At 45.0% G+C, this 26,266-nt stretch overlaps 1 protein-coding gene and 1 long non-coding RNA gene across 23 annotated transcripts in view; both read left to right on the forward strand.

Moving 5' to 3' along the window:
• The window catches only part of WWOX (WW domain containing oxidoreductase), a 1,143,691-nt gene that overhangs the window by 147,747 nt on the left and 969,678 nt on the right, over positions 1-26,266 (forward strand). The gene's annotated exons all lie outside the window — the stretch shown is intronic.
• Positions 2,730-22,329, forward strand: LOC144580549 (uncharacterized). Its single transcript, XR_013530223.1, has 2 exons — positions 2,730-3,095; positions 3,201-22,329. It is a non-coding gene; the product is annotated as an uncharacterized LOC144580549 (long non-coding RNA).

The following is a 26,266-nucleotide window of genomic DNA, read 5'->3' on the forward strand; positions in this document are numbered from 1 at the left end:
GATGCCAGGATGCTCTAAGCTGGCCACGCATCCCCCATGGATTCCCAGCCGCAGCGTGTTTCCTCCTCAGGTGCCCGCCGTATCTGATGCCCACCCACGTTTTGGTTCATCCTGACTTTGCTGCAGCCTCTGCAGACTGCATTTCTCCCTGAGCTTCCCCTAGCCCTGGCCCAGTGACACTGTAATGGGGACTGTGGCATCCCCTGGGTCTAAGCTGTTATTGACTGGCCCTCGATGGACAGATGCTGGCAGAGATGGGGCAGGTGCTGTTCCCTTGCTCCTGGGAAGGGCAGGGAAAGCAGGGTGGTCCTCCCAACCCCACTAGGAAGGAAGAACCTCGTTCAGACTGAAAAATTGATAGAGAACAGGGTCCTGGGATAATGTTTTATGTCCCTGCTTGTGGGACTGGTGTGTTATTGTCAAGGGATCCTACAGACCTTGATTGCAGGCCCCTCTGTCTCCTCTGTTCTTGCTTAGGCCTTAGGGATTTGGCTCTTCTAGCTTTTTTTCTTTTTTTTGAGACAGAGTCTCACTCTGTTGCCTAGGCTGGAGTGCAGTGGTGCGATATCAGCTCACTGCTACCTCCACCTTCTGGGTTCAAGCGATTTCTCTTGCCTCAGCCTCCCAAGTAACTGGGACTAGAGGCACACGCCACCACACCCGGATAATTTTTGTATTTTTACTAGAGATGGGGTTTTGCCACATTGGCCACGCTGGTCTAGAATTCCTGACCTCGTGATGCTCCTGCCTCAGTCTCTCAAAGTGTTGGAATTACAGGCGTGAGCCACCACACCTGACTGAGTCTTCTAGCTTTTGAAGCTCACTTTTCTTTTTTCCTCAAGAGTCACCAGGCAATGGGACCAGGCACTTGTCTTTATATATTCTCAAAGCCCATGGTGACGAGGCCATGCTCTGGCTCTCAGCCCGTTGGACAGACACAGGCAAGGGAAGCTCTCAGTGTGGATGAGCTGCAGTTTGCGGGTTGAATAGCATCTCCCAAAAATCCACATCCACACAGAACTGCACGTGGAGCCATAGAGGGAAGTAGGGGTTTTGCAGATGTAATTAGTTAAGAATCTCAAGGTTAAATCATCCTGGCTTTAGAGTGGGCCGTAAGTCCAATGACAAGAGTCCTCATGCAAAGAGGAGGGCAGGGGGCACAGCGGTGGGTATGCCTGCAGTCCCAGCTACTCAGAAGGCTGTGGAGGGGGCATTGCTTGAGCCCAGGAGTTCATTGCCAGCCTGGGCAACATAGCAAGACCCCATCTCTTAAAAAAAACAAAAAAATGAAACATCACCAAAAAACAAAAACACGAAAAGGAGAAGAGGAGCGGACCCAGAGTGGAAGGCTTTGTGAAGTCAGAGGCTGAGATTGGAAAGATGCATTTACAAGCCAAGAGATGCCAAGGTGACAGGCAACCTCCTGAAACTCGGAGAGAAACGTGGCACGGTTTCCATAAGGAGCCACCCCAGCCAGCACCTGGGTGTCAGACCTGTGGTCTCCTGAGCTGTTGAGAGTCAGTGTCTGTTACGACTGTGTTGATTGGCTAGGGCAGCCGTAGCATACTCCCATACCTGGTTTCCTGGAGGAACTGCATGGGGTCTTTGTTCTTCATCTATAGTCTCTGGTAGTCTCAGCAGCCTCCTCTGCTCAGCCTCCTCTGCTCATTCCAGAGCAGCCGTCTTGTGTTATGCATTTGCTTACTCATGAGTAAATATTTCCTGAGAACCTACTAGGGCCAGGTCGGGCCAGGCAGGGCCAGGCAGGTATTGCAGGTACAAAGATCTATGGAAGACAGTGCCCTTTAGAAGATCCCTCTCATTGAGAAGAGTTGAGTGAATGGGGCTCTGTGGTCATTCACTCCAGAACTTACAGCCAAATGGCTGAGAGGGAGACTCCAAGAATGAATTAGTATCCAGAAACATATCTGTTGTCTCAACATGACAACTAGCAATTTGGGGATCCCTCCACCTCCTGCCCCCATCTTGGCCACGTTCCTCACCTGGCTGGCTGCCCCTGCTTCCTGATGCAGCTTCCTGTCACACGGTACTCACCCTTACTCACTGCTTTCCACCAACCCTGACCTTGGGGGCCAGTGGTGCCCCCATTGTACAGATGAAAATCTTGCGACCTACCCACATTAAAATGAGAAGGATATTGACCCATGATATTATGATATTTACCCAGCTGTTCAGTGGATTAGGCGAGCCTGTGTGTCCTCTTCATGGTTCCCAGCACATAGTAAGTGCTCCGTAAATGTCAGCGTCTCTTATCATCATTTGTGTTTTTTACCCTCTTCTCTGCCTTCCTCTCCCTCCCTCTCTGCTCTGCTTTCCCGTTACTATCAGAGCCTGCCTGCCTCATCCCTGTTCCAGCCCTGATGGTGATGATGAGAGTTGTTGCTGTTTGTTTTGGTCTTGTCACCCAGGCTGGAGTGCGGTGGTGCCATCTCCGCTCACTGCCACCTCCTCCCCGCCAGGTTGAAGCGATTCTCCTTCCTTAGGCTCCCAAGTGGCTGGGACTATAGGCACGCGCCACCACGGCTGGCTAATTTTTTGTAATTTTAGTAGAGATGGGGTTTCACCGTGTTGTCCAGGCTGGTCTCGAACTCCTGAGCTCAAGTGATCTGCCCCCATCGGCCTCCCAAAGTGTTGGGATTACAGGTGTGAGCCACCGCACCCGGCCACTGTTGTTATTGATGATGATTATGACATCATTGCTCAGATTCCCATGGCTCAGAGAGGGCGGAGTCACGGTTTCCACCCAGGTGGTCTCTGCTTCCCTTCTTGTCCATTAAATTAGCTGCCTGAGACAACATTGCCTGACAGTGTCTCTTAGTTGCCCTGTCCCTCACAGGGCTTTTGAGGCAGAGAAATGCCACTGATAGAGCAAAAGAAAATGTTTTGGGCGAATTCCCCGTAGCTACACTGGATCTGAGGCTGAGCAATGGGATGTCTGTCATTGTTGACGGAAATATACAGCTCTCCTAATAGAGTCTTGGTGCAAGCGCCCTTAGCCCTGCCGCCCTGCAGACTTGAAGAATTGCGACGTCGGCCTAACGTAATTTTGGTAACTTTGTCTGCTTTTGCCTCAGGTAGAAATAATTCAGATTTCACTCTCCATTTTCTTTAATGGGCTAAACAGTCACTTTGTAATACCTGTATTTTATGAGTCATAATTCTGGATATTGTTTCTGCAGCGTTTTTGAAAGGACAAACCTGGGAGAGCCCGACTGTTTAACTTCAGCAATTTTAAAGTTATTTGTAAAATGATATGCTGTCTTTTTTGACCCAGATACTTTATAAAGCTACATTCTTTGGCAAACATTAACAGAGCTTCTCCATGTGTGGGCTAAATAAATATTCGGGCAACACTGACTGAGCAGTGCCTTGGGTAAATAATTCTCTCTCCACACATTTCCTAGTTTATAATGAGGAGTTTTCTTCGTGGTCTCACCAAGTGTAACATTCCATTGAAAATGAGACATAAATCCTTGAGTGAGGGAGACGTGGAACCAGGGTTTGAGGAGCGTTATTAAAAAAGTGGGGGCAGCAGGGTGAGCTCCTGAGCTCCCTGCTCTCCCAAGACTTCTGTCCTCTCTGGAACCCAGGGCTACTGGGGAACAGGAGACAAAGGAAGCAGAAAGAATAAGACACGTGAAACCCAGCCAGGTGTGGTGGCTCACGCCTATAATTCCAGCACTTTGGGAGGCTGAGATGGGCGGATCACTTAAGGTCGGGAGTTCGAGACCAGCCTGACCAATATGATTAAACCTCGTTTCCACTAAAAGCACAAAAATTAGCTGAGCGTGGTGGCACGTGTCTGTAATCCCAGCTACTTGGGAGGCTGAGGCATGAGAACTGCTTGAACCCAGGAGGTGGAGGTTGCAGTGAGCTGAGAGTGTGCCACTGCACTCCAGCCTGGGTGGCAGAGGGTGACTCTGTCTCAAAAAAAAAGGAGAGACATGCAGGCCTCCCCTTCCCTCTCCCCATCCTGACCTCCTCTCACCCAGGTTCATTCTTCACTGTAATCCCACGAAGCTCTCTTGTGTTTTAAATGTTGGAAGCCCTTATTCCTTGGGTTTGTTTTGTTTCTGTTTCAGACATACATATGTCAACTTTTTTATTGTTCTATAGCAATATACATGCTTCTTTCATAACACATTAAATCATAAGGCGTAGTAGTGTATCTAATAACACCTACACTTTTAAAGCAGCGTGAGAGTAAATGATGTTTTGAAATCTCTGCAGTAGCTGTGATGTGGTATGAAAACATCTGTGACTTCTTTTAATTTTTGTTAATTTTCCTTTTTTTGAAAAACTTGATTTCTGGGGTACATGTGCAGGGCTGTTAGGTAGGTAAGTGACATGTCACAGAGGCATGGTGTACAGATTCTCTTGTCACCCAGGTCATAAGCATTGTACCCAATAGATGGTTTTTCAGTCCCTTCTGTCTTCTCACCCTCCATCCGTAAGTAGGCCCTGGTGTCTATTGTTCCCATCTTTTTTTTTATTTGTTTTGAGACAGAGTCTCGCTCCATCGCCCAGGCTGGAGTGCAGTGGCACCATCTCGGCTCACTGCAACCTCCACCTCCCAGGTTCAAGCAATTCTCACGCCTCAGCCTCCTGAGTAGCTGGGACTACAGGTGTGCACCACCATGCCCAGCTAATTTTTATATTCTGAATAGAGGCAGGGATTACCCATGTTGGCCAGGCTGGTCTTGAACTCCTGACCTCGAGAGATGTGCCTGCCTTGGCCTCCTGAAGTGCTGAGATTACAGGCGTGAGCCACTGTGCCCACCTGCGGTTCCCTTCTTTCTGTGCATGCGTACTCAGTGTTTAGTTTCCACTTACCAGTGAGAACATGCAGTAATTGGTTATCTTTTCCTGCGTTAATTCACTTAGGATAATGAAGCTCCTATCCTTGACCAAATCTACCCTCTACCGTTTGCTGTCCAGTGTGGATTGCCCTCTGAAAGCACTTCACTGCGGATCAGCCTGTGGTGGAAGGGGTCCAGGTTGGCTGGAGCATCTCCTGCTGGGGATGTCAGTCTTGACTCTCCTGTTTTCTGCCTGTGCAGTGGTGGGTAGGTCCTTTGATCCCTCACAACCTCAGCATCCCTGTGAGTGATAAGGAGACTTTAATAGTATCTTCCCAACGGGGGTTAAACAAAATAATCCTCGGTGGAGTATGTGAAGTGGCACATGTGAAGTGCTCAGCTTAGCATCTGGCACATAAGGAGGTGGTCATTGTCTAATCTTAGGGATCCTAGATGCTGATAAATTGGAGTTTATGGCACATTTCATGTCCTGCCTCATTTAAACCTCCTTGCAATCTGTGATGACTCCTGCTGAGGATGGGGAATTTGAGACTCTGGGAGGCTTGGCAAAAGGTCTGAGCTGGGAAGTATCTGGAGTGGGATTCTACCTCCAGCCCTGCCTGAATGAAGACCGTGGTCTTGCCACATTGCCTCTCCCCACGATTTTTATGGTTCTCTTTTTAGTCACGTCGGCCTGCGTTGGTAAATGTACCGTTCTCGATCCGTTTGAGTAACTATCTCTGGAAAGGATTAAATGCAGTGATCAGTCAGCAGTAAAATCCTGGAAGAAACCCGTCTGTTAGTCTCCGGGCCTCTTCAGACCTTCCTGGGGCCTAGCGCTGCAGCAACAGCAGCACCTGCACTTAGTTACTACTTCCTGTGGAATGAAGTGGGTGGGTCTGAAATGTACAAGCCTTATTCAATGGATTCTGATAGGAACAACAACAACAAAAAAAAGTGTTCACTTTCCCCCTTGGAATTCTGATTCTTATTAAAATTAGCTATGTCTCATATACAATATGGACATATTCATTAAAAAAAAAATAAAGGAAACTACTCAAAAGTTGAAAAAAAAGATAGGGAAAAAATCCTCCTATATATATCTACTCCTAGCATATTGGCACGTGTTCTTAGAGTAGTTTAAAATTCCTAGGCCAGGCCAGGCACGGCGGCTTATAGCTATAATCCTGGCACTTTGGGAGGCCAAGGCAGGCAGATTACCTGACGTTGGGAGTTCGAGACCTGACTGACCAACATGGTGAACCCCCATCTCTAGTAAAAATACAGAATTAGCCAGACGTGGTGGCACATGCCTGTAATCCCAGCTACTCAGGAGGCTGAGGCAGAATAATTGTTTGAACCCAGCAGGCGAGGGTTGCATTGAGCCGAGACCTCGGCATTGCACTCCAGCCTGGGCAATGACAGCAAAACTCCATCGCAAAAAAAAAAAAAAAAAATTCCCAGGCCCATTTTATTTTGTTTCGTGATGGATTTGCTTGTTACCTCTAAATTAATACTGTTACTGCAATTCACATAGTCCATATATACATATATATATTTTTCTCTCTCTCAACATTTTAAAAGTACGGCTCCAGGTTGTTCTAGACGGTCCTGACAGTGCTTTGAATGGGCACGTGAAAGGAAACCAGTGAGATGATTCATAGTTTAGCTCATCTCACTCCTTCTCACTGGGTTTTGAGATTGTTACGAACTTTTTTCAGTTGTCATTTCCATGGTCACGAACATCTTTGGTTCTAAAGCATTTTTCCCATTTAAGGCTATTCCCATGGGATTGATTTGCCAGAAGTAGAATTTCTAGGTCAAAGGGACAAACGCTTGAGAAGTCCTGATACATATTAACTCGGGCCAGAAATCTACCATGTAATTGAGAGCACCTTGAGCTCGGCTTCAGAGCCGGGATGGGGACAGGGATAAGTGGGCCTTTTGATTAGAAATGTTGAGATAAAAATGTATTCTAGATGGGCCACCTAACAAGCTTATTTCATTTTAAAAGTCAAGTGAATTTTATGCCCCACTAATGTGCATGTCTTCAAAGACAAGTAGTGGGAACGGAGAGGGGATTTGTCATCCCACAGAATGCCGTGACATGGAATGTGTCCCGAGGCTTCTGAAAGGAGTTCCACATCTGAATGCGTCCTAAGTTCTGGCAGTACGGCGCGGACAATATTCTTCTTCGACAATATCCGAGACCCCATTGCCCGGGTGCTTTAGGCGTGTTCAGGTCATAATTAACCTTCTTCAAAATAACAGCAAAGAAAGGCAGGAAAAGGTCCTCTCCATTCCAGAAAAGAGAACAAAAAGGGGGATTTCTAACACTCTTGCAACCTCTGTTCTTGTCTGTTCCATTTTAAGAAGCATTCAAAGAATACGATGCCATTTTGCAAACGTCTCATTCTCCCGGAATGGAAAGACTCCACACTTTTGCACAAGTCATATGAATCTGCCTTCCCTCGTGCTTTTCTGCAGACCATCTCCCTCTCCTCCCCTTTCTTCATCATGGCTCATTTGGAGCACCTGTGCATTTTTTAAAGGCTCGATTTTCTTTCTGTTGCCATTGAAATATTGCATGTGTACAGTAGGACTACTTAATGGCATAGTTTGTTATTACGTGGAATGAAATAAAACCTGGTTAAATCATGTACCTTGAAACCGAATGGCTGTGTATGAAAAAAGTCTCCTATAACCCAGTTTGCCAGGTCCTAACTCCCCTAATTATTCATACGCTAGCATGCCAAGGCTTCCTACCTTCTCTCTCTCTCCCTGTCTCTCTCTCTCTCTCTCTCTCTCTCTCTCTCTGTATAACACTACCCTGTTTTTGAAAGTACTTGTCTTGCTAATTTATTCTTTAAAGAAGAGGGGGAAACCTATTGGTCCCTTCATAAAACAGTTAACAGGGAGCCCCAGGCATCTTTTAGTGCCATTTTTGGCTGATGTTTGGAATGGTTCCATCAATCACCGCTATTCACGTACAGCTGGTTTTTATGTCAGTTAAACCATCTTTCATCAAGTTGGTGAAGCAGAGTCAGGGAACAAGATGAATAGCAAAACATCTTCTGTGGCATGGAAAGGGGTTTGCTTTTAAATGCCCATGTTGATTTCTTAATATTTTCAACTTCCTCTTCTGAAGCCAGTTCTCCCATGACCATCAGTCATGAGTGTGTTCTTTTAACCTTGTTCAGGTGGCGTGGGGCGGTGCGTGTGGTGGGGAGTGATGGGTGCTTAGCTGGAAGTGCGAGCAATTGATCAGCTGATGAGGGGTATTTATTATCTGTCCCTGGCTCCCGAGAGAGGGAAATAAATCCTAGGACCCCAGAGTGATTCTCTGAGCCACAAAAAGGCAAGACGTCCCCTTTCCAGTCAGCCCATAGCAGTATCAGTCTGTGTAGTTGGACTCTTGCATGGGGAGGTGTTGTTATTTCACACAAGAAAAAATGGCACGTCTTTCCTTGAAAGATGTATTTTGTATATCTCCATGTCAGTTACGTTTACATGTTTGCTGCCCAGAAATCAACAGGATTTCTGCCCTTCCTCAGCCCCCTTTTCTTCAGTCGTTCAGAGAATGTTTGTTGAGTGCAGTGTGTAAAACCATGTGGTGCCAAGAGGGGCTGCGATGGGTGTGGGCCACTCTGGCAGGAGGAATATGCTTTCACTGACACTGTTTGGAGTCGTGGAGCATGTTGATGATAAAAAGCAGTTGAGTGTTGGTCAGTTTTATTAATGATTTGAAGTCCTTGGTGAACAAGACACCCATTATTGCTTTGGCCATGGGTGCAAAAGGTGCCACTGGGGACCCCGGAGGACTCAGCACTGGTAAGATGCAGTCCTAATCCTGAAGGAGGGTATAGCTGACCAGGGAGGTAACGGATGAATGCAGCTGATAGGGCCAGTTGGACCGAGATTTCACCTGCGAGCTCTGTTTCCTTTGAATCTGTTGTACCTGCTCAAGTTTCCCAGCCCCCATGGCACCTTATAAAAGCTCATGGTTTCATCTGACTCTCCACTCCTGCATCTGTGGCCTTGGGGCAGGTCAGTCCCTGGATCACCTCACTGTCCTAGGGATGCTCTTCTGGTCCACACTGTGTCTGCCCTGGATATGGGGTTCCCCTTGTTCCCTTACCTTCCACCCACAGATGCTCCTCATCCATGAGGGCTCATACCTTAACTGAAGATGTGGGGAATGAGGATGCTGAGGTTGAACCTAACTGCAAGTGGAGTCTTGGTGATCCATAGCCCTCTATAAAGTGGGGATTGAAGTGCACATCTCCCAGGGCTTGGGCATTTATTGCAGGGAATAATGTGTATATGAATCACCAGCTATGCAACATAATGCTGATGCTAAGTACTAACATTGACCGAGTGTTGGTGTGAGCCGGGCACAGTGCTCCATCCTCTATGTGTGTATTAGTCCATTCTTGCACCGATGTAAAGAAATACCTGAGACTGGGGCCACGCACAGCAGCTCACCCCTGTTATCCCAGCAACTTGGGAGGCAGAGGCGGTCGGATCACAAGGTCAAGAGATCGAGACCATCCTGGCCAACATGGTAAAATGCCATCTCTACTAAAAATACAAAAAATTAGCTGGTCATGGTGGCATGCATCTCTAGTCCCAGCTACTCAGGAGGCCCAGGCAGGAGAATTGCTTGAACCTGGGAGGCAGAGGTCACAGTGAACCAAGATTGCGCCACTGTACTCTAACCTGAGTAACAAGAGTGAAACTCTGTCTCAAAAAAAAAAAAAGAAATACCTGAGACTAGGTAATTTATTTTAAAAGAGAGCTTTAATTGGCTTACAGTTCCACAGGCTGTACGGGAAGCATGATGCGGGCATCTGCTTGGCTTCCGAGGAGGCCTTAGGAAACTGACAATCATGGCGGAAGGCAAAGGGGAAGCAAAGCATCTCACGTGGTGCAAACAGGAGCAAGAGAGAGGGCAAGGCGGGGCAGGTGCTAAGCACTTTTCAGCAACCAGATCTCCAGAGAGCTGACTCACTACACAGCAAGGGGATGGTGCTAAACCATTCTTGAGAAATCTGTCTCCACGCTCCAGTCACCTTCCACCAGGCCCCACCTCCAGCACTAGGGATTATAATTCCACATGAAGGCTGGACATGAAATTTGGAGGGGACACAGATCCAAACCGTATCAACGTGGATTGCTTCACATCGTTCAGTCCTCATGACAACCCTCTGAGGAGGTACTTATGCCCCGTTTGTTTTTCTTTTTTTGACACCGAGTCACATTGTGTCACCAGGCTGGAGTGCGGTGGCGTGATCTTGGCTTATTGCAACTTCTGCCTCCTGGGTTCAAGCAATTCTCCTGCCTCAGCCTCCCAAGTAGCTCATGCCTCTAATCCCAGCATTTTGGGAGGCCGAGGCAGGCAGATTGCCTGAGCTCAGTAATTTGAGATGACCCTGGGCAACACAGTGAAACCTCGTCTCTACTAAAATACAAAAATATAGCCAAGCGTGGTGGCACACATGTGGTCACAGTTACTCGAGAGGCTGAGGAAGGAGAATTGCTTGAACCCAGGAAGTGGAGGTTACAGTGAACCAAGATTGCGCCACTGCACTCCAGCCTGAGGGACAGAGCAAGACTCAGTTTCTAAATAAATATATAAATAATTTGACTTGAGATTTGATGGGGTCACAGATCCACACCATATCAGTGTGGATTGATTGACATCATTCAGTCCTCATGACAACCCTCTGAGGAGGTACTCATGTTCCCTTTCCTCCCCTCCCTTCCCCTCCTTTCCTTTCCAGACAGTCTTGCTCTGTCACCAGGCTGAAGTGCAATTGTGTGATCTTGGCTCACTGCAACCCCTACCTCCTGGGTTCAAGCAATTCTTCTGCCTCAGCCTCCCAAGTAGCTGGGACTACAGGTGCGTGCCACCAAGCCCAGCTGGTTTCTTTGCATTTTTAATAAGAGACGGGGTTTCACCATGTTGGCCAGGATGCTCTCAATCTCCTGACCTTGTGGTCTGCCTGCGTCAGCCTCCCAAAGTGCTGGGATTAGAGGCGTGAGCCACCACACCCGGTTTCATGGCCCATTTTATAGATGACAAGGCATGGAATGGTTAAATGCCTTTCCCAAGCTCACGGAGTGGTGGCGGTGGAGGCGTTGTGGATTTGAACCCAGGAAGTCCGCCTCCAGAGCGGCAGGCATTAATGCAAAGCTGCACTGCCTCACGAGGTCGCCGATGCACTCTACTTCCTCTTCCTCCAGTGACTCCTGTGCCGTGCCACGCAGAGTCCAGAATGCCAGTCATATTGTTTATCTTAATGCTTAGTGATGGTAGCTACTTCCAGTGCACGCCGCATTAGCCTCTCGAGTGAGTTTCTCCTTTATTTTAAATGTAAATCTAGAGTCCCCTTAATTTTTTGTATGTGACCCAGAGGCCAGGAACATTTTCAGGAGCAGCCTGGGCTGAGTTTTTCGTGTGGCAGCAGCCTCGGCTGGTTTCAGCATGCAGGTGAGAAGCCCATTCATCTGGAGCTTGAGCTACCCACCAGTGCAAGTGGGGGACGTCGGAGCGTGGAAAATGTTTTCGTATAAACTTAAGTGGACCAAAGCGATCATTTCAACAACATTCAGACCTGATTGTTTGTATTTATATGGCCCCCTTCTTCCCAAAAATTGAAAGCGGCAAACTAGAACGTGGCTTTTGAACAGTGAATACTCCACGTGCAGAGGTGGCTGTAGCGTGGGGGCTGGGGACCTGGAAGGGGAAAAAGGGCACCAGAAGGGGAAATGGGAGGAGAGGGCGAGTGTGGTAGCAAACAGAATTCAGAAAGTAATAAAGCCCCACAGTAATCAAGGGCGGAGGCCGGGTCCCCGGGGAGCAGCAGAACACAGAGTGATTCAAACCCGCCCCAGACCTGCGTTCTTAATCATTACCTTCACCTGGAGGGACAGAGCTGGCTTTAGGCAAACCACCCCCACTCCCTGGCTCTGTGACCTTGGCAGCTGACTGCCCCGCTCCAAGATCAGTTTCCTCATTTGTATAACAGAGTCATCTCTAATTTAGAGGGCTGTGCAGATATTAAATGAGAAAACACACACAGATCATTTATTTAGCACAGCGTCTATCTGGCACTTTAGTGAGCGCTCCAGAAATGTCAATGTCATGGTCACAAGCTAGCTTCTGGAGCTGGATGGCCAGGGTCTGATTCTTAACTCTGCTCCTTCTAGCTTTATAACTTTACACACATCATTTCGCCTTCCATCCGCCTTTGTGTTTACCTCTGTCATAGAAGGACAACAAACAACGTTGTTTTTTTTTTTTTTTCCTGGCAAGATTAAATGAGATCTTCCATTTGTTGTGCCTGGCTAATGGCAGTGCCCAGCAGATAGAAGCTACTGGTATTGTAAGAACTGCTTACTGGTACATATGCTGTGCCAGGGGAGGTGGAGGTGGCATCATGCTGAACTCCTTTTCACCTCAGTAGGAAAGGCACCAGGTTCAAGAGCTGAAGAAGAGACTCAGAGCCAAAGGGGCTTAGAGCGGGGAGAGTCCAGTGGTGGTGGTCTGGACAGTACAGCTGCCCTCCTTACATATAGAAACGGTCCAGTGGGGTTTGGCTGGATGGGATATCCACCTCCCTGCAGTCCCATGGTGGCAGGAGACTGGGCAGGAAAACCATAATCACCTGCAAACGTCATGTGGTTAATATCACACTTTCACTTAACAGCCTCCCTCTAACAGCCTCTGCCTGGCAACCTCCATTTAACTCTAAACTCAGGACCTCCCTCCCCTGTTTGGCCTGTGTTCCATGGGACAGGCATGGGGCTCAGATGTGTGGTATAGGTAAGGAACAAATCTCCGGGTTGGTCCCTACTGGATTTCCTAGGTCGGAGCACACATGCAGGCGCGTCTCCCATACAGGATCGTTCTAAGGGTATGCTCACGTTATCATTATCGGGTGCATTTATGCCACAGGTGCAGAGCTGGCAACCCAGGCAGATGAGGATCAGGGAGTGGAGTAAGTTGCCTAGTTCTGGCTCTTCCCATCTGATGTGGCTGCACTCGATGTTTTGAGGAGAAGGGAGCCTACTTTTATTTTTTTGCCCAGTTTCCCTTCCAAGGTCATATTTCATGGTGCCTCATCACAGTATGTTCTTATGGGCCCTGGCAAACAGAAGGTGCTCAATAAATGCTAGTTCATCTGCTCCCTTACGGAATACTCTGGCTTTCTCGTCTTTCCTTTTGTCATTTCTGTAACCCTTATTAATTGCCGTCAGCTGCTCATCACAAAGCGTAACCTGTTTCACAGGTGAGGCCAAGGCAGGCCAGTCTTTATGGCACTTTAGGCTTTGGACTTGAGGTCCTGACTTTTACATTTCTCAGCAGTCAGAAGGATTGCTGGCCCCAGGAACTTCTTAACCACATACAGGCTCCTGGCGTGGGGTCTTCATCTGGCTACTAGATTGTTTAAGGAAGGATTTCTGAGATTCTTCTAGGCTATCATCTGTTGTTTCTCTAATCTTCTAGTAAACATTTGGAAAGTGAAGGTTTGGGATGTATGTTTCTCTTAGGCAGGAAGGGTAAATAAGGCGGTGAGATTGCATGAGTTTTCTTCCCAAGTTCGCGCAGAAGCTGCCGCTGAACTGCACAATGACTGAAATATATCTCTCAACTCCTTCTCTCCTTCCCATCCAACCGAGCGGCACCAATGAATAGATAAGAAACGTGAACGTCTCCATCAAATCAGCTTGTCTTGCTACCTTCATTCTAAAAGCTGCCTGAAATATATTTACTTGAACCCAAAAGATTCAAAAACATTACCACTGAACACGATGCTTTGAGAATACATGATGTCCTTGGCCACCTCCTTGCTTGTTACCTTGTCCAGAAGCTGATTGCCGTAGTATAGATGTAAACATCTGGTAATTCTATTGTTAAAGGATCAGTCAGTCTCTCTCTACTCCCCTACCCACTTCTCTTAGAAAGGTTTAGTGAAGAAGTTGGAAATTAATGGGGAAGGAAGGTTTTGGGTTACGTGTGGATTTCATTTATCCATGCTATCTCTTCCCCCCATTAGCATGGTTAATTAAGAATTGTCAATACATCTTTGTTGGAGTATTTGATGATTTTTTCAGCAGGGAAGATTAGAATGAAGTCTTCAGATCTGGCAAGTGTCATGGGACTTGTAGAGTAAATTGCAGGTTAAGCCCTCATTTTGATCTCCGGTATAAGAGCAAGCACCGTTTCATTGACATGTCATCAGCTATGATCTGAGGGAGCACACAGAGGTGCCCTTTGGGGAAAGAGGGGCGTCTTGTGCTTGTCTCCCATATTGAAAGGGTTTATTGCACGGTGAGACTGTGCAAGTGAACAAATAGCAGACTAGTTAGGATGGACAGAAGCTAGCTCTGAGCACCTCCTGATTAATGCTTTATTTTGTAAAAATCATATATATATACACATGCATTGTTTTGAATGTATTTGTCAGGTCGAGGTGTGTGTAAACAGCAGAATGGAGTTAAAATTGACAAGTTAGCTCTGTAAACATCTTGATTTATAATTTACTAAAAAGTACGTGGGTATGTACACCTGGGACGCACACACTCCTCCACCTGAACAGAAATACCTTTTGAATCATCCTTCTGGCCTTCCAAACAAGTACACTAGCAAACACTTTTCCCTAATGGCAAATGACTACGCCCTTTATGCATTTCTTTTAGCATTTGGTTTGACAATGGCCTTTATTTTTCCTTCTATTTTAGGGCTCTCAAGTTCTAGAATACATCTTACTAGCAATTAATTATGCCTTGAGATTGCCAGGAGAGGGAGATGAGCTTTTATTATTTTAGCCACTGAATGTACCTCTAGATAACACAATACACATTTACCATGACAAGCTTTGTATTATTTATAGGATTATAGCAAATCATCCCAAAACAGCCCAAAAAGGGCTACTTAGACCAACATCCTATTTCTCTCTCCGCTTCATCATTGAATTATGCATGCATTACAAATGGCAATAAGGAGTAAAGGTCGGTTTAGAACAACACAGATTGGAAAGTTACACCATTTGTTTAAACAACATTCATTATTGATCACTCAGCATACGGGCTGATAGAAACACAAACAGTGTCAGTAATGTCATCTATATACGTAGGCCCTTTATGAATGTCGGACCATACCCTCTGTTTAGGTGGGAATGATTGTTCGTATTTTCCAGCTCTGTTTTGGAAGAGAGTAAAGATGAATTTGTCATCTACTTCTTTGTGTCTTTTCATCTTGGCAGGGTTTTGGTATTCTCCCTCTATCACTGAAGAGGGGGACTTGGGGTTCAGATGGATTAAGTCATTCACTTAAGGTCATGCTCCTAAGGTTATACTCTTTCCATCCTATAACACTGTCAGCACGTCTGAAGCCAGTGATTTATTAATCATGGTAATGAGAATCAACAGTTGGGCGCTATGGCTCACGTCTGTAATCCCAGCACTTTGGGAGGCTAAGGTGGGCAGATCACCTGAGGTCAGGAGTTCAAGACCAGCGTGACCAACATGCAGAAACCCCGTGTCTACTGAAAATACAAAATTAGCTGAGTGTGGTGGCTCATGCCTGTAATCCCAGCTACTCGGGAGGCTAAGGCAGGAGAATCATTTGAACCTGGGAGGCAGAGGTTGCAATGAGCCAAGATCGTGCCATTGCACTCCAGGCTGGGCAATGAGAGTGAAACTCCATCTCAAAAAACAAACAAACAAACTGTAATCATATCTCATATATATTCACTCTTATTTGCAGTCTCTGTGCAAAGTGTTTTGCCTATGCTTTGACTTTCAGCCTTTACAGAAACCCTGTGAATAAGACATGATTATGACATCCGCTTTATAGACGAAATTGAGGTGCAAAGGAGTGAGGTACCCTGGGTTAGTATGTGGCAGAACTGTATGATAAAAGGCATCACTGTGCCCCAGGATCTGCAGGAGTGTTACACTTGTGGGCCTTGACCATCTCCTAATGACCCATGAATGCCACGATTTCATGAACCTGTTTGAGCAGTATTGCTTTAAGGGTTGGTTCAAATGAGTCTTCCAGAGATATCCTAAATCTATTCAGGATATTAGAAATAAGATATTTAGCTTTACTAACATAAAACTTCGATTAGTTTTAATGAATCATAGAGCAGCGTAAACACCATGACTTTCAACTAAAAGGGACATTACTAAATAAAACCCAAGAGATTAACTGTAGGAGATGTGTCATGGTGACTTGGGAAAGACGCATGGAAGGTGGTAAAGTTACGCACATGCTTTCAGCCTACGCTTCCCACCTCCGGCCTGCCATCCGCCTGGCATCTGCCTGGTCCAGCTCAACAGGCATTTCATCTTGCCATGTAAATTGAGTGCATCCAGGAAGCTCATCCACATAGCTGCGTATTTAGAAAATCTGGTCTAGCTAGCAATGACGTAGCCAGTATGACTTTTGAGAGGTCTCTGTGTGATGGATGTTCTTTTTTTTTTTTTTTTTAATGTCTTTCATGAAGAATTCTTTTTTTTTTCTTTTTTTGTTTTTGACAGTATCTTGCTGTATTGCCAGCCTAGAGTGTAGTGGTGTGATCCTGGCTCAGTGCAGCCTTAACCTCCCACGCTCAGGTGATCCTCCCACCTGGTAGGTGGGACTACAGGTGTGCACCACCAAGCTCAGCTAATTTTTAAAAAATATCTGCAGAGATGGGGATGGGGGCACCTCCTTATGTTGCTATGGCTGGTCTTGAACTCCTGGGCTCAATCCTCCCAACTCAGCCTGCTTAAGTGTTGGGATTACAGGTGTGAGCCACCATACTCTGCTGAATTACTCTCTTGATCATTAACCCCCAGGCTGCCCCGCAAAATCCATTTTATCTTTTTGCATATTGGTTCCTCACCTCTGTTCCATCACTTAGATGTTTGTTTGGGCAGATGTCCAACTCTCCTCTCTTTTTTTTTTTTCCTTTTTTTGAGACAGGATCTTACTCTGTGGCCCAGGCTGGAATGCAATGGAGCAGTCTCAGCTCACTTTGCAGTGAACTATCTATCTCTCAGGCTCAAGTGATCCTCCCACCTCAGCCTCTCGAGTATCTGGGACCACAGCCTCGCCAGCACGTGGGTGCATGCCACTGCCACCACGCCTGGCTAATTTTTTATATTTTTTTGTTAGAGATGGGATTTCACTATGTTGCCCAGGCTGGTCTCAAACTCCTGAGTTCAAACGATCTCCCTGCCTCAGCCTCCCAGAGTGCTGAGATTACAGGTGTGAACCACTGCGTCTGTCCAACTTCCCTCTCTAAGAGCCCACTTGGAAAGCATTAGATGTAGTCTGTGATATGCGCCTTTATCCGTCAGCCCTAGTCAGGGTTGAAAAGCCTCCATCTGCCCACAGGACGAGAGCACATGTTGGCCTGCCTGGTATGGAGGGCTGGGGAGAGGACTGCAGGAACTGCTTAAGAGGCCTCACTTTGCGAGAGCAGTTCAGGATGTGTTTCCAGCACAGTTTCCAACATGTGCCACCCACAGCTTCCCCTTTCATGTTCTTCGCCTTTTTGCTAAGTTCTCAGATTGTTATTTTTACAAATCTTTTCCAAGGCCTCTGATTTTCTAGACCGTTTAACATTTGCCATAACCAATAAGGGTATAACTATCTTGGCACGTTCAGATCCCCTGTCCCCCTGCTGTCCTTCTAGTTTTTGGCACACTCTCTTTATGAGCCTGCAGAACAGCTCTTAGGTTTTCTTACTTCCAAAACAGTGGGCAAGAACAGCTACCTTTTAGAAGCAGGAAAAAGAAACATAAATGAATAAACCTAAAGGATTTAAAAACCTGGAAGACACTAAGAAACTACATTGCCGAGAAAGAATAAATTCCGCTGGATAAATTAGCTTTTGCGGTTACTTCTCTTTTTGCTGGTTAAGCAGAGGAGAAACAGAAGTCATGGCAAAAAGAGAGGTAGCCACCAAAGCTAACGGATCCAAAAGAATTTACATTTGTCTCTCTTGGCAATATAGGGGGCATGTTTACTCTCTTGATGTCTTTTGGGGAAGGTTAGGCACAAAAGAAGGGCACGTTCTTCCTGCACCCCAATGTGCTGCTTAGGAAAATATGCACACTTGAGATGCCAGAGACGCACCCAAATAGAACACATCCCGAGAACAGTATCTAATAATAATACCCACCGTTTATCGAACATCCACAGTAGTCAGACTTTTTTGTTTTTGTTTTTGAGATGGAGTCTAACTGTGTCGCCGGGCTGGAGTGCAGTGGCGCAATCTTGGCTCACTGCAGCCTCCACCTCCTGGGCGATTCTCCTGTCTCAGCCTCCCAAGTAACTGGGACTACAGGTGTGCGCCACCACGCCGAGGTGATCTTTGTATTTTGAGTAGAGACGGGGTTTCACCATGTTGTCCAGGATGGTCTCAAACTCTTGACTTCTTGATCCGCCTCAGCCTCCCAAAGTGCTGGGATTACAGGTGTGAGCCATCGCGCCCGGCCGCCAGGCATTTTTCTAGTTCTTATCAATCCGTGTACTCTTCCCAGTAGCACAGTGAGGTCTTATTATTTCCATTTTATTGATGAAGAACTTAAAGTCGGAAGAAAAGAGTAACTCATTCAAGGCTACACAATTCAGTGAGCACAATTCAGACTTCCAACCCAGTGTGGCCTGTCTGCCACACCACGTGACTCATGCATCTCCTAAATGAGGGGAACAAAAGCTGGAAATTGTCACCCCCCCTGTCAGCCCACAGCACCGATTTCTAAACGTACCAGCTCCCCTGGCTCACTTCTCGCTGTAATCTCCCTGACCCTACTTCCCAGCCTCTCCTGAGAACTTGGCTCTTAAATGCATTGGTGAGAAAGTAAACCAGGCAGCTCAGTCCTGGAGAGAAATGTCCTGAACTGAGACTTGGAGCACCCAGCATTGTGACACTCCTGGACAGTGTAATGACCCTTCCCCAGCCTCAGTTTTGTCCTTTGCTAAATGGGAATAATGGAAAGAACAGTGTCTGCCAGATGAGATGATGGCAGGATTGGATGAGATTCATATTTCATGTGCATTTGGTGAATACTTGTTGAATGAATGAATGCTTGATGAACAGAAACATGAACAGAGATGAGAGCAGAACGTTGGTGAATGGTAGTAGACTGGCTCAGTCAGCCCTCTTTAGAATCATGCCATCTGTAATCTGTGATTGCATACCTGTCGAAGTCTATCATTTCGTAGTCTGTCTAAATGGTGACCAACTGAGTTGTTCAGTATACAGACTGAACAACCATAAAGGGGATCCCTAAACTCCTGCATTCTGGTTCAAACAGTCAGACAGGTCTAGATGCATTTGCTTAGGTGAGGCCAAGGCAGGCCAGTCCTTATGGCACTTTAGGCTTTGGCACTTGAGGCCCTGTCTTTTACATTCTCAGCAATCGGAAGGAATGCTGGCCCCAGGAACTTCTTAACCACATACAGGCTCCTGGCCTGGGGTCTTCATCTGGCTACTAGATTGTTTAAGGAAGGATTTTTGAGATTCTTCTAGGCTGACACTTTGGCTGTCATCTGTTGTTTCTCTAATCTTCTAGTAAACATTTGGAAAGTGAGGGTTTGGGATGTATGCTTCTCTTAGGTAGGAAGGGTAAATAAGGCGGTGGGATTGCATGAGTTTCCTTCCCAAGTTCACGCAGATGCTGCAGAGCTGCACAATGACTGAAGTATTGCCACCTGTAGAGCAGCAGGGTATTTATTTGGCAGCAGACAGTATTGATGGATTCGGGGAATGCCATTTGACAATTACAGGCTGTCATGAGGAGGTGCAGGCTCTTCTGAGCCAGTAATGGAGCTGGGGATTGAGCACAAGACTCTTTGGGTATGTCTCAAGCAATATAAATCACCAGCAAAATCTCACTCCTACAAGGAGAACCTGCAGAGAGCTCTGTGGGAGGCGCTGCTGTTTACTCTCCTCCTTCCCCTCTGCAACCACACAATGAAAACCAAGGAGTGGAACCAGCTGTTTACCACAGGGGTTTTTCCCATCTCCATTCCTTCTGCATTGGTGGCTATAAAAAAAAAAAAAAAAAAGAAAAATGTAGTGGCCAGGAGCAGTGGCTCATGCCTGTAATCCCAGCACTTTGGGAGGCCGAGGCGGGTGGATCACGAGGTTGAGAGATCGAGACCATCCTGGTCAACATGGTGAAACCCCGTCTCTACTAAAAATACAAAAATTAGCTGGGCATGGTGGTGCGTGCCTGTAATCCCAGCTACTTGGGAGGCTGAGGCAGGAGAATTGCCTGAATCCAGGAGGCGGAGGTTGCGGTGAGCCGAGATCGCGCCATTGCACTCCAGCCTGGGTAACGAGCGAAACTCCATCTTAAAAAAAAAAAAATTCAGCTCACAGTGTATATAAGTGTGATGCAGGAAAAACTGTTAATTGTGTGACAATTAGGAGTTCCGAGTTGCTCTTTTATTAAAATATTCTCCTTATAATAAAGAATATTTTATTTCAGAGGCATGGCTTGTGCCATTTCAAATGTTTCAGATGCTAACCAATAATCCATTAATTTCACATTTCTTAGTGATATTTGAAGGAAGTTTTAAAAATTGTATTAGCGACTTGTACAAAAAGAAACCAGTCATATTGTAGCATTAATAAGGGAAAAATTCCAGTGTTTATTTAATGTACCGGCAAATTCTGCCATACAGTGTTAGTTCTCCATTTGCTGGGACTAAAAAGGGATTTAAAAATAGACTGTGTAAACTGAATATAGTTTCACTGGAAGGTTTAATGCCAGCATATTGTATTTTGGTATTAACATATCGCAATGGTGTGACAAGCAATAAAATGCCTGCACAGACGATCCTGTCCTTTGGAAAACTGGATTACCACTGGAATGCTACGAGGTCCAGTCTCTTCTAAGTTTATGGTGTGTTTGCGCTTGAAAACCAAAAAACGAACCCTTTTAAAGGCCTTGACACTTCCCTGGAATTCCTAGGAACTGCCTAGAAGGTGAATGACACAGCCCCGTTGTTTTTATTCTGAGTTTGGCAATCATGATAAAGAATAAAATGTGCTTTTACGTGTTCATTCGAAAGTTAAAGAGTATTCCAGATTCTCCCCCTCAATTAAAAAAAAAAAAAAAAGGGGCATGTTCTCCGGCCAAGGCACACATGGCTTTTCTCTGCTTTAAGTGCTCCTCATATTATCCTGACCTTAAAGTTTACAGGGTAAAAGAAACATTTATGGAACAGTTAAGACCCGTTAGAACATAACGACTTGCCTCATTATCACACTCCACAAATCTCCACTTTACAGAGTTCACTTCCCCGCCTGCTTGAAACATGTGTTCGGCCTGCAGTGTTGCTAGTGCTCACATATGGAAACAGAGAACTTCTCATTCCTTTCCTCACACGTGCCAAAAATAAGAATCTTTAAGAACTCACAGAGTAATTTAGGACCACATTAATAAAAGAAGCACAATTTTGAGTTATTTCTGTAAGATATGTGTTTGACTTAGTCATAGAGTTATAAAAAACTGTTCAGATATTTCATCTGCTTAATAAGTAAACAGCTCTTGCAAATCAACAAGCTCAGATAAAACAAACAAATAATGGGACAATTGGCAAAACTCTAAAAAGTGGTACAAAAGACCAATGAATGTTTGAAAAATGTTAAGATTTATTAGTAGAGAAGAAACTATTTAGAAGAGAGACTGTATTCCATTTTATTTTAATTAATTTATTTATTTTTGAGACACAGTCTTGTTCTGTCACCTAGGCTGGAGTGCAGTGGCAAAATCGCTGCTCACTGCAACCTCTGACTCCCAAGTTCAAGTGATTCTCTTGCTTCAGTCTCCTGAGTAGCTAGGACTACAGGTGCACACCACCACGCCTGACTAATTTTTGCATTTTTTGTAGAGATGAAGTTTTACCATGTTGGCCAGGCTGTTTTTGAATTCCTGGGCTCAAGTCATCCACCCGCCCTGGCCTTCCAAAGTGCTGGGATTACAGGCATGAGCCACCACGCCCTGCCACATTTTTATAAATGTAAAATTAACTTAGGTTTAAACTATTAATACACAGGATTGGAAAAGTATAAAAGTGAGATTTCTGATGTACTCTGAGAAGAACAATTTATTTCTATATTTTTGAGCTATAATTTGGAAATTTCTATCAAAAGTTTTATAAATGTTTGTTTTTTTACCTAGGAATTTCATATCTAGGAAAATATTGTAAAGGAATATTTAAAGATATACCCACAAATATATGTACAGTGATGTTTACGCTTGTATTTATAGAATTAAAAAGAACATAAAATATTTAACAATTGAGTTATTTTATGATGATGTAAACCATAAAATCCTGTGCAGTCTACAGAAATGTAAACTAAGGGCCAGGCGTGGTGTCTCATGTCTGTAACCCAGCACTTTTAGGCCTAGGTGGGCAATTCACCCGAGGTCAGGAGTTCGAGACCAGCCTGACTAGCATGGTGAAACTTCATCTTTACCAAAAATAGAAAAATTAGCCAGGCATAGTGGCATATACCTGTGATCCCAGCTACTCAGGAGGCAGAGGCAGAAGAAGCACTTGAACTTTGGAGTTAGAAGTTCCAGCGAGCTGAGATTGCACCAGTGCAGTCCATCCAGCCTGAGCAATAGAGTGAGACTTAGTCTCCAAAAAAAAAAAAAAAAGTAAACCAAGTACTTTGTTAAGTGGGTCTTGGATGCCATGCCTCCTGACTGGGTGAAAACTTACACAGGTGTGTTCCCACTGGCATCAGCTGGGTGCCCGTAGGGGATAGAGCTCCCAGAGGAAGGAGCAGGTAGCCATCCTCACCATGCTGCGGCCTCCACAGGTAGCAGGGACCCAGGTAGTAGAGTCTGGAGTTGATCCCCAGCAAACCACAGCGGTATTACAGGGAAGAAGGGCCTGACTGGTAAAGGAAAAACAAACAAACAACATCATCATCAATAAACAAGTCCCCACAAAAACCCCATCAGCCTCAAAGTCAGCAGCCTCAAAGATCTAAGCTGGATAAACTCACAAAAATGTAAATGAAAGAAATCGAAATTTTAAAATTTATTTTTATATACTTTCAAGTAGTTTCTCTTTAAAAATATTGAGGAGGCTAGGCATAGTGGCTCATGCCTGTAATCCTAGCCGTTTGGGAGGCTGAGGCGAGTGGATCACTTGAGGCCAGGAGTTCGAGACCAGCCTGGCCAAACCCTGTCTTTATTAAATACAAAAAAATTAGCCGAGCATGGTGGTGGGTGCCTCTAATCCCATCTGCTTGGGAGGCTGAGGTAGGAGAATCGCTCGAACCTAGAAGGCAGAGTTTGCAGTGAGCCGAGATTGCGCCACTGCACTCCAGCCTAGATGACAGAGCGAGACTCATACAAACAAAAAAAATCAGTTATCTCAGCCCTTTGGGAGGCTGAGGTGGGCAGATCACTTGAGGTCAGGAGTTTGAGACTAGCCTGGCCAACATGGTGAAACCCTGTCTCTACCAAACATACAAAAATTAGCTGGGCGTGGTGGTGCATGCCTGTAATCCCAGCAATTCAGAGGCTAAGGCAGGAGAATTATTTGAATTCAGGAGGCAGAGGTTGCAGTGAGCCAAGATTGCACCACTGCATTCCAGCCTGGCAACAGAGTGAAACTCCATCTCAAAAAAAAAAGAAGATATTAATTAAAATTTAAATATAAACTATAAGTAATAATGAAAGAATATGAAATTTTGTATTGATTCATAAATATTCAGTTTTAATCAAATATGATATGAAGCGATAAGTAAAATTATTGATGTTTGAAGTTTATTTTTTTTTGAAAATTTAAATCATAATGGGGTGTGGATGGCCCATGCCTGTAATCCCAGCACTTTGGGAGGCCGAAGTCGGTGGATCACGAGGTCAGGAGTTCAAAACCAGCCTGACCAACATGGTGAAATCCTATCTCTACTAAAAATACAAAATTAGCCAGTTCCAGCTACTCAGGAGGCCGAGGCAAGAGAATCGCTTGTACCCAGGAAGTGGAGGTTGCAGTGAACCGAGATCATGCCACTGCACTCCAGCCTGAGCGACAGAGCGAGACTCCATCTCAAAAAAAACACAAAAATTAAATCATATCACATTCACATTTTTTTAAGTAAAATGAAACAACTTGAAATTTTAACATAGAATGTTTATATGGTGACCAAAATAGAGGATTCGTATTATGCTTTATACATGTGAGTTCTAGGCCTGCATATGTAGAAACGTAAGAGTGATTTTAATGTTTTCATATGACTGCCACTTGCACCTGTTGTAGATTCTTGCCAATTAGTATCTCTTAAATCCTGAATTGGAACACAAAACAATGGATATTCTGTACTGCTGGGACGCAGTACCTTATTATACAAGAGTCTATCAGATTTAGGCTAGCCGAGATAAAGGATTTGACAAGTTTAATTCGTTTATCTTTTCTGGTATCTGAAAGCTTACAAGACTCAACCCCTCCTGGAACTCAGAAACCTTTAGTGTTTCTGAGACTGGGAACATGATGCCACTAACCTTCAGGGCCTTCAGTTACAAGTCAGCGAGTGAGAGATGTGGAGCCGTCATTGTCTGGGTCCTGAACGGAGTCTGTCATGAGAATGGATGCCAGGGTCACTTGTCACACCCTGCCAACCCTCAGCCACAGATGTCAAGGGTTCGGAAGCACCCATGTTTTCTAATACATTTATTTTGTGGGCATTTGACATATGGTATTTTCTAAAGGTCAGGGTCTGGCCAGGTGTAGTGGATTATGCCTGTATTCCCAGCATTTTGGGAGGCTAAGGCAGGCTGATCATTTGAGGTCAGGAGTTTGAGAACAACCTGACCAACATAGTGAAACCTTGTTTCTACTTAAAAAAACACACAAAAATTAGCTGGGTGTGGTGGTGTGTGCCTGTAGTCCCAGCTATTTGGGAGCTGAAGCAGGAGGATCAACTGAACCTGGGAGGCAGAGGTTTCAGTGAGCCAAGATCACGCCACTGCACTCCAGCCTGGCCGACAGAGTGAGACCCTGTCTCAAAAAAAATAAAAAATAAAAAGCGAATAAAGGTCAGGGTCTATAACAGGGGCCTGTCTTGCCTAGGTCTAAGAGTAACACTGCATTCAGACACTCATTTAACCGGTCAAGAAAACATGGCCCCCAGTAGTGATGGGCAGCATTTAAAGCGTTGGTGATACAGCAGTGAACGAAGTGAAAGCCTTCCCTCATGGATGGGATGTGTAGGCAAACTGGAAGTGAGGTTATTTTTGTTTTGTTTTGTTTGTTTGTTTGCTTGTTTGCTTTAAGTGTTTTATTTCAGAGGGAAAAAGTGACCAATGACATTTCTTCCCCTATTTTTGCAGCTGAGCTATTTGGAGAGGACTGATTAACATTGTATGCTCTGCTCTCTAGGTAGAAGGCACACCCACTAGACAGCAACATTCCTTGGGTTCGCTTTTGTAAAATGTCCTGATTTGTAATCCTTAGAGCAGAGGTGATAAACTAACAAGTAAGCCAAGACTTTGAATCCCAAATAAGGTAGAACATGTCCCCAGCAAACATTCTGTATTCATGTGACAAGCAGGAGAATGTTGAGGGTGTGTTATATCAGGTCATTTAAGCATGGTAAAAACAGAAACCTTGTACAAGATTATAGAATGCAAAAACTGGAATTTACGAAAGTCAGTTTGCACTATAATCCTGTATTCTTCCAAAGTGAGTTTTGATCAGCATAAGGAAGGCTTTAAGTTCCTAGTTTAGGAATTTGAACTCTAGGAATTGGTGAGATTTTGTTTTGTTTTTTTTAATAGGAAATTGGTTATTTAGGGAAAGCAAGATCTTCATAAGAGTTATCTCACAGTGTTGTATGAAGTCATTATTTAATTATGAGTTAAAAAATATTTAAACATTTCCAAAGCAAAAATTGAGTTATGTCAGTTCTAGACTGATTAACTGGGGGGGGGGGGCGGGGTCACTGTTTTGTTTTTGTTTTTTAATACTAATGGATGTGCCCTTTTCTTTCTAGGATTATTTTCTTGGCAAATAGTGACAAAAGAGATGTTTTGGTTTCATATGAAAGCTTTGTTAAAGGTTGCTTCATTAACTGGGGGCGTATCAATTTTATGTTATTTTCTATTTATTTACTTATAAAGAGACCAACTGATTTTGGTCATTTGTTTCAAGATAATGAATGTATTTGTGAAATGTACTAGTGTTCCTAATTTGAGGTTCTTTTTTTTTTTTCTTTTTTTTGAGATGGAGTTTTTTGTTGCCCACACTGGAGTGCAATGGCATGATCTTGGCTCACTGTAATCCCTGCCTCCCTGGTTCAAGTGATTCTTCTGCCTCTGCCTCCCAAATAGCTGGGATTATAAGCATGTGCCACCATGCCCAGCTAATTTTGTATTTCTAGTAGAGATGGGGGTTCACCGTGTTGGTCAGGCTG

The sequence above is a fragment of the Callithrix jacchus genome, chromosome 20, assembly GCF_049354715.1.
Source record: "Callithrix jacchus isolate 240 chromosome 20, calJac240_pri, whole genome shotgun sequence".
NCBI classification, from domain to species: Eukaryota; Metazoa; Chordata; class Mammalia; order Primates; family Cebidae; genus Callithrix; species Callithrix jacchus.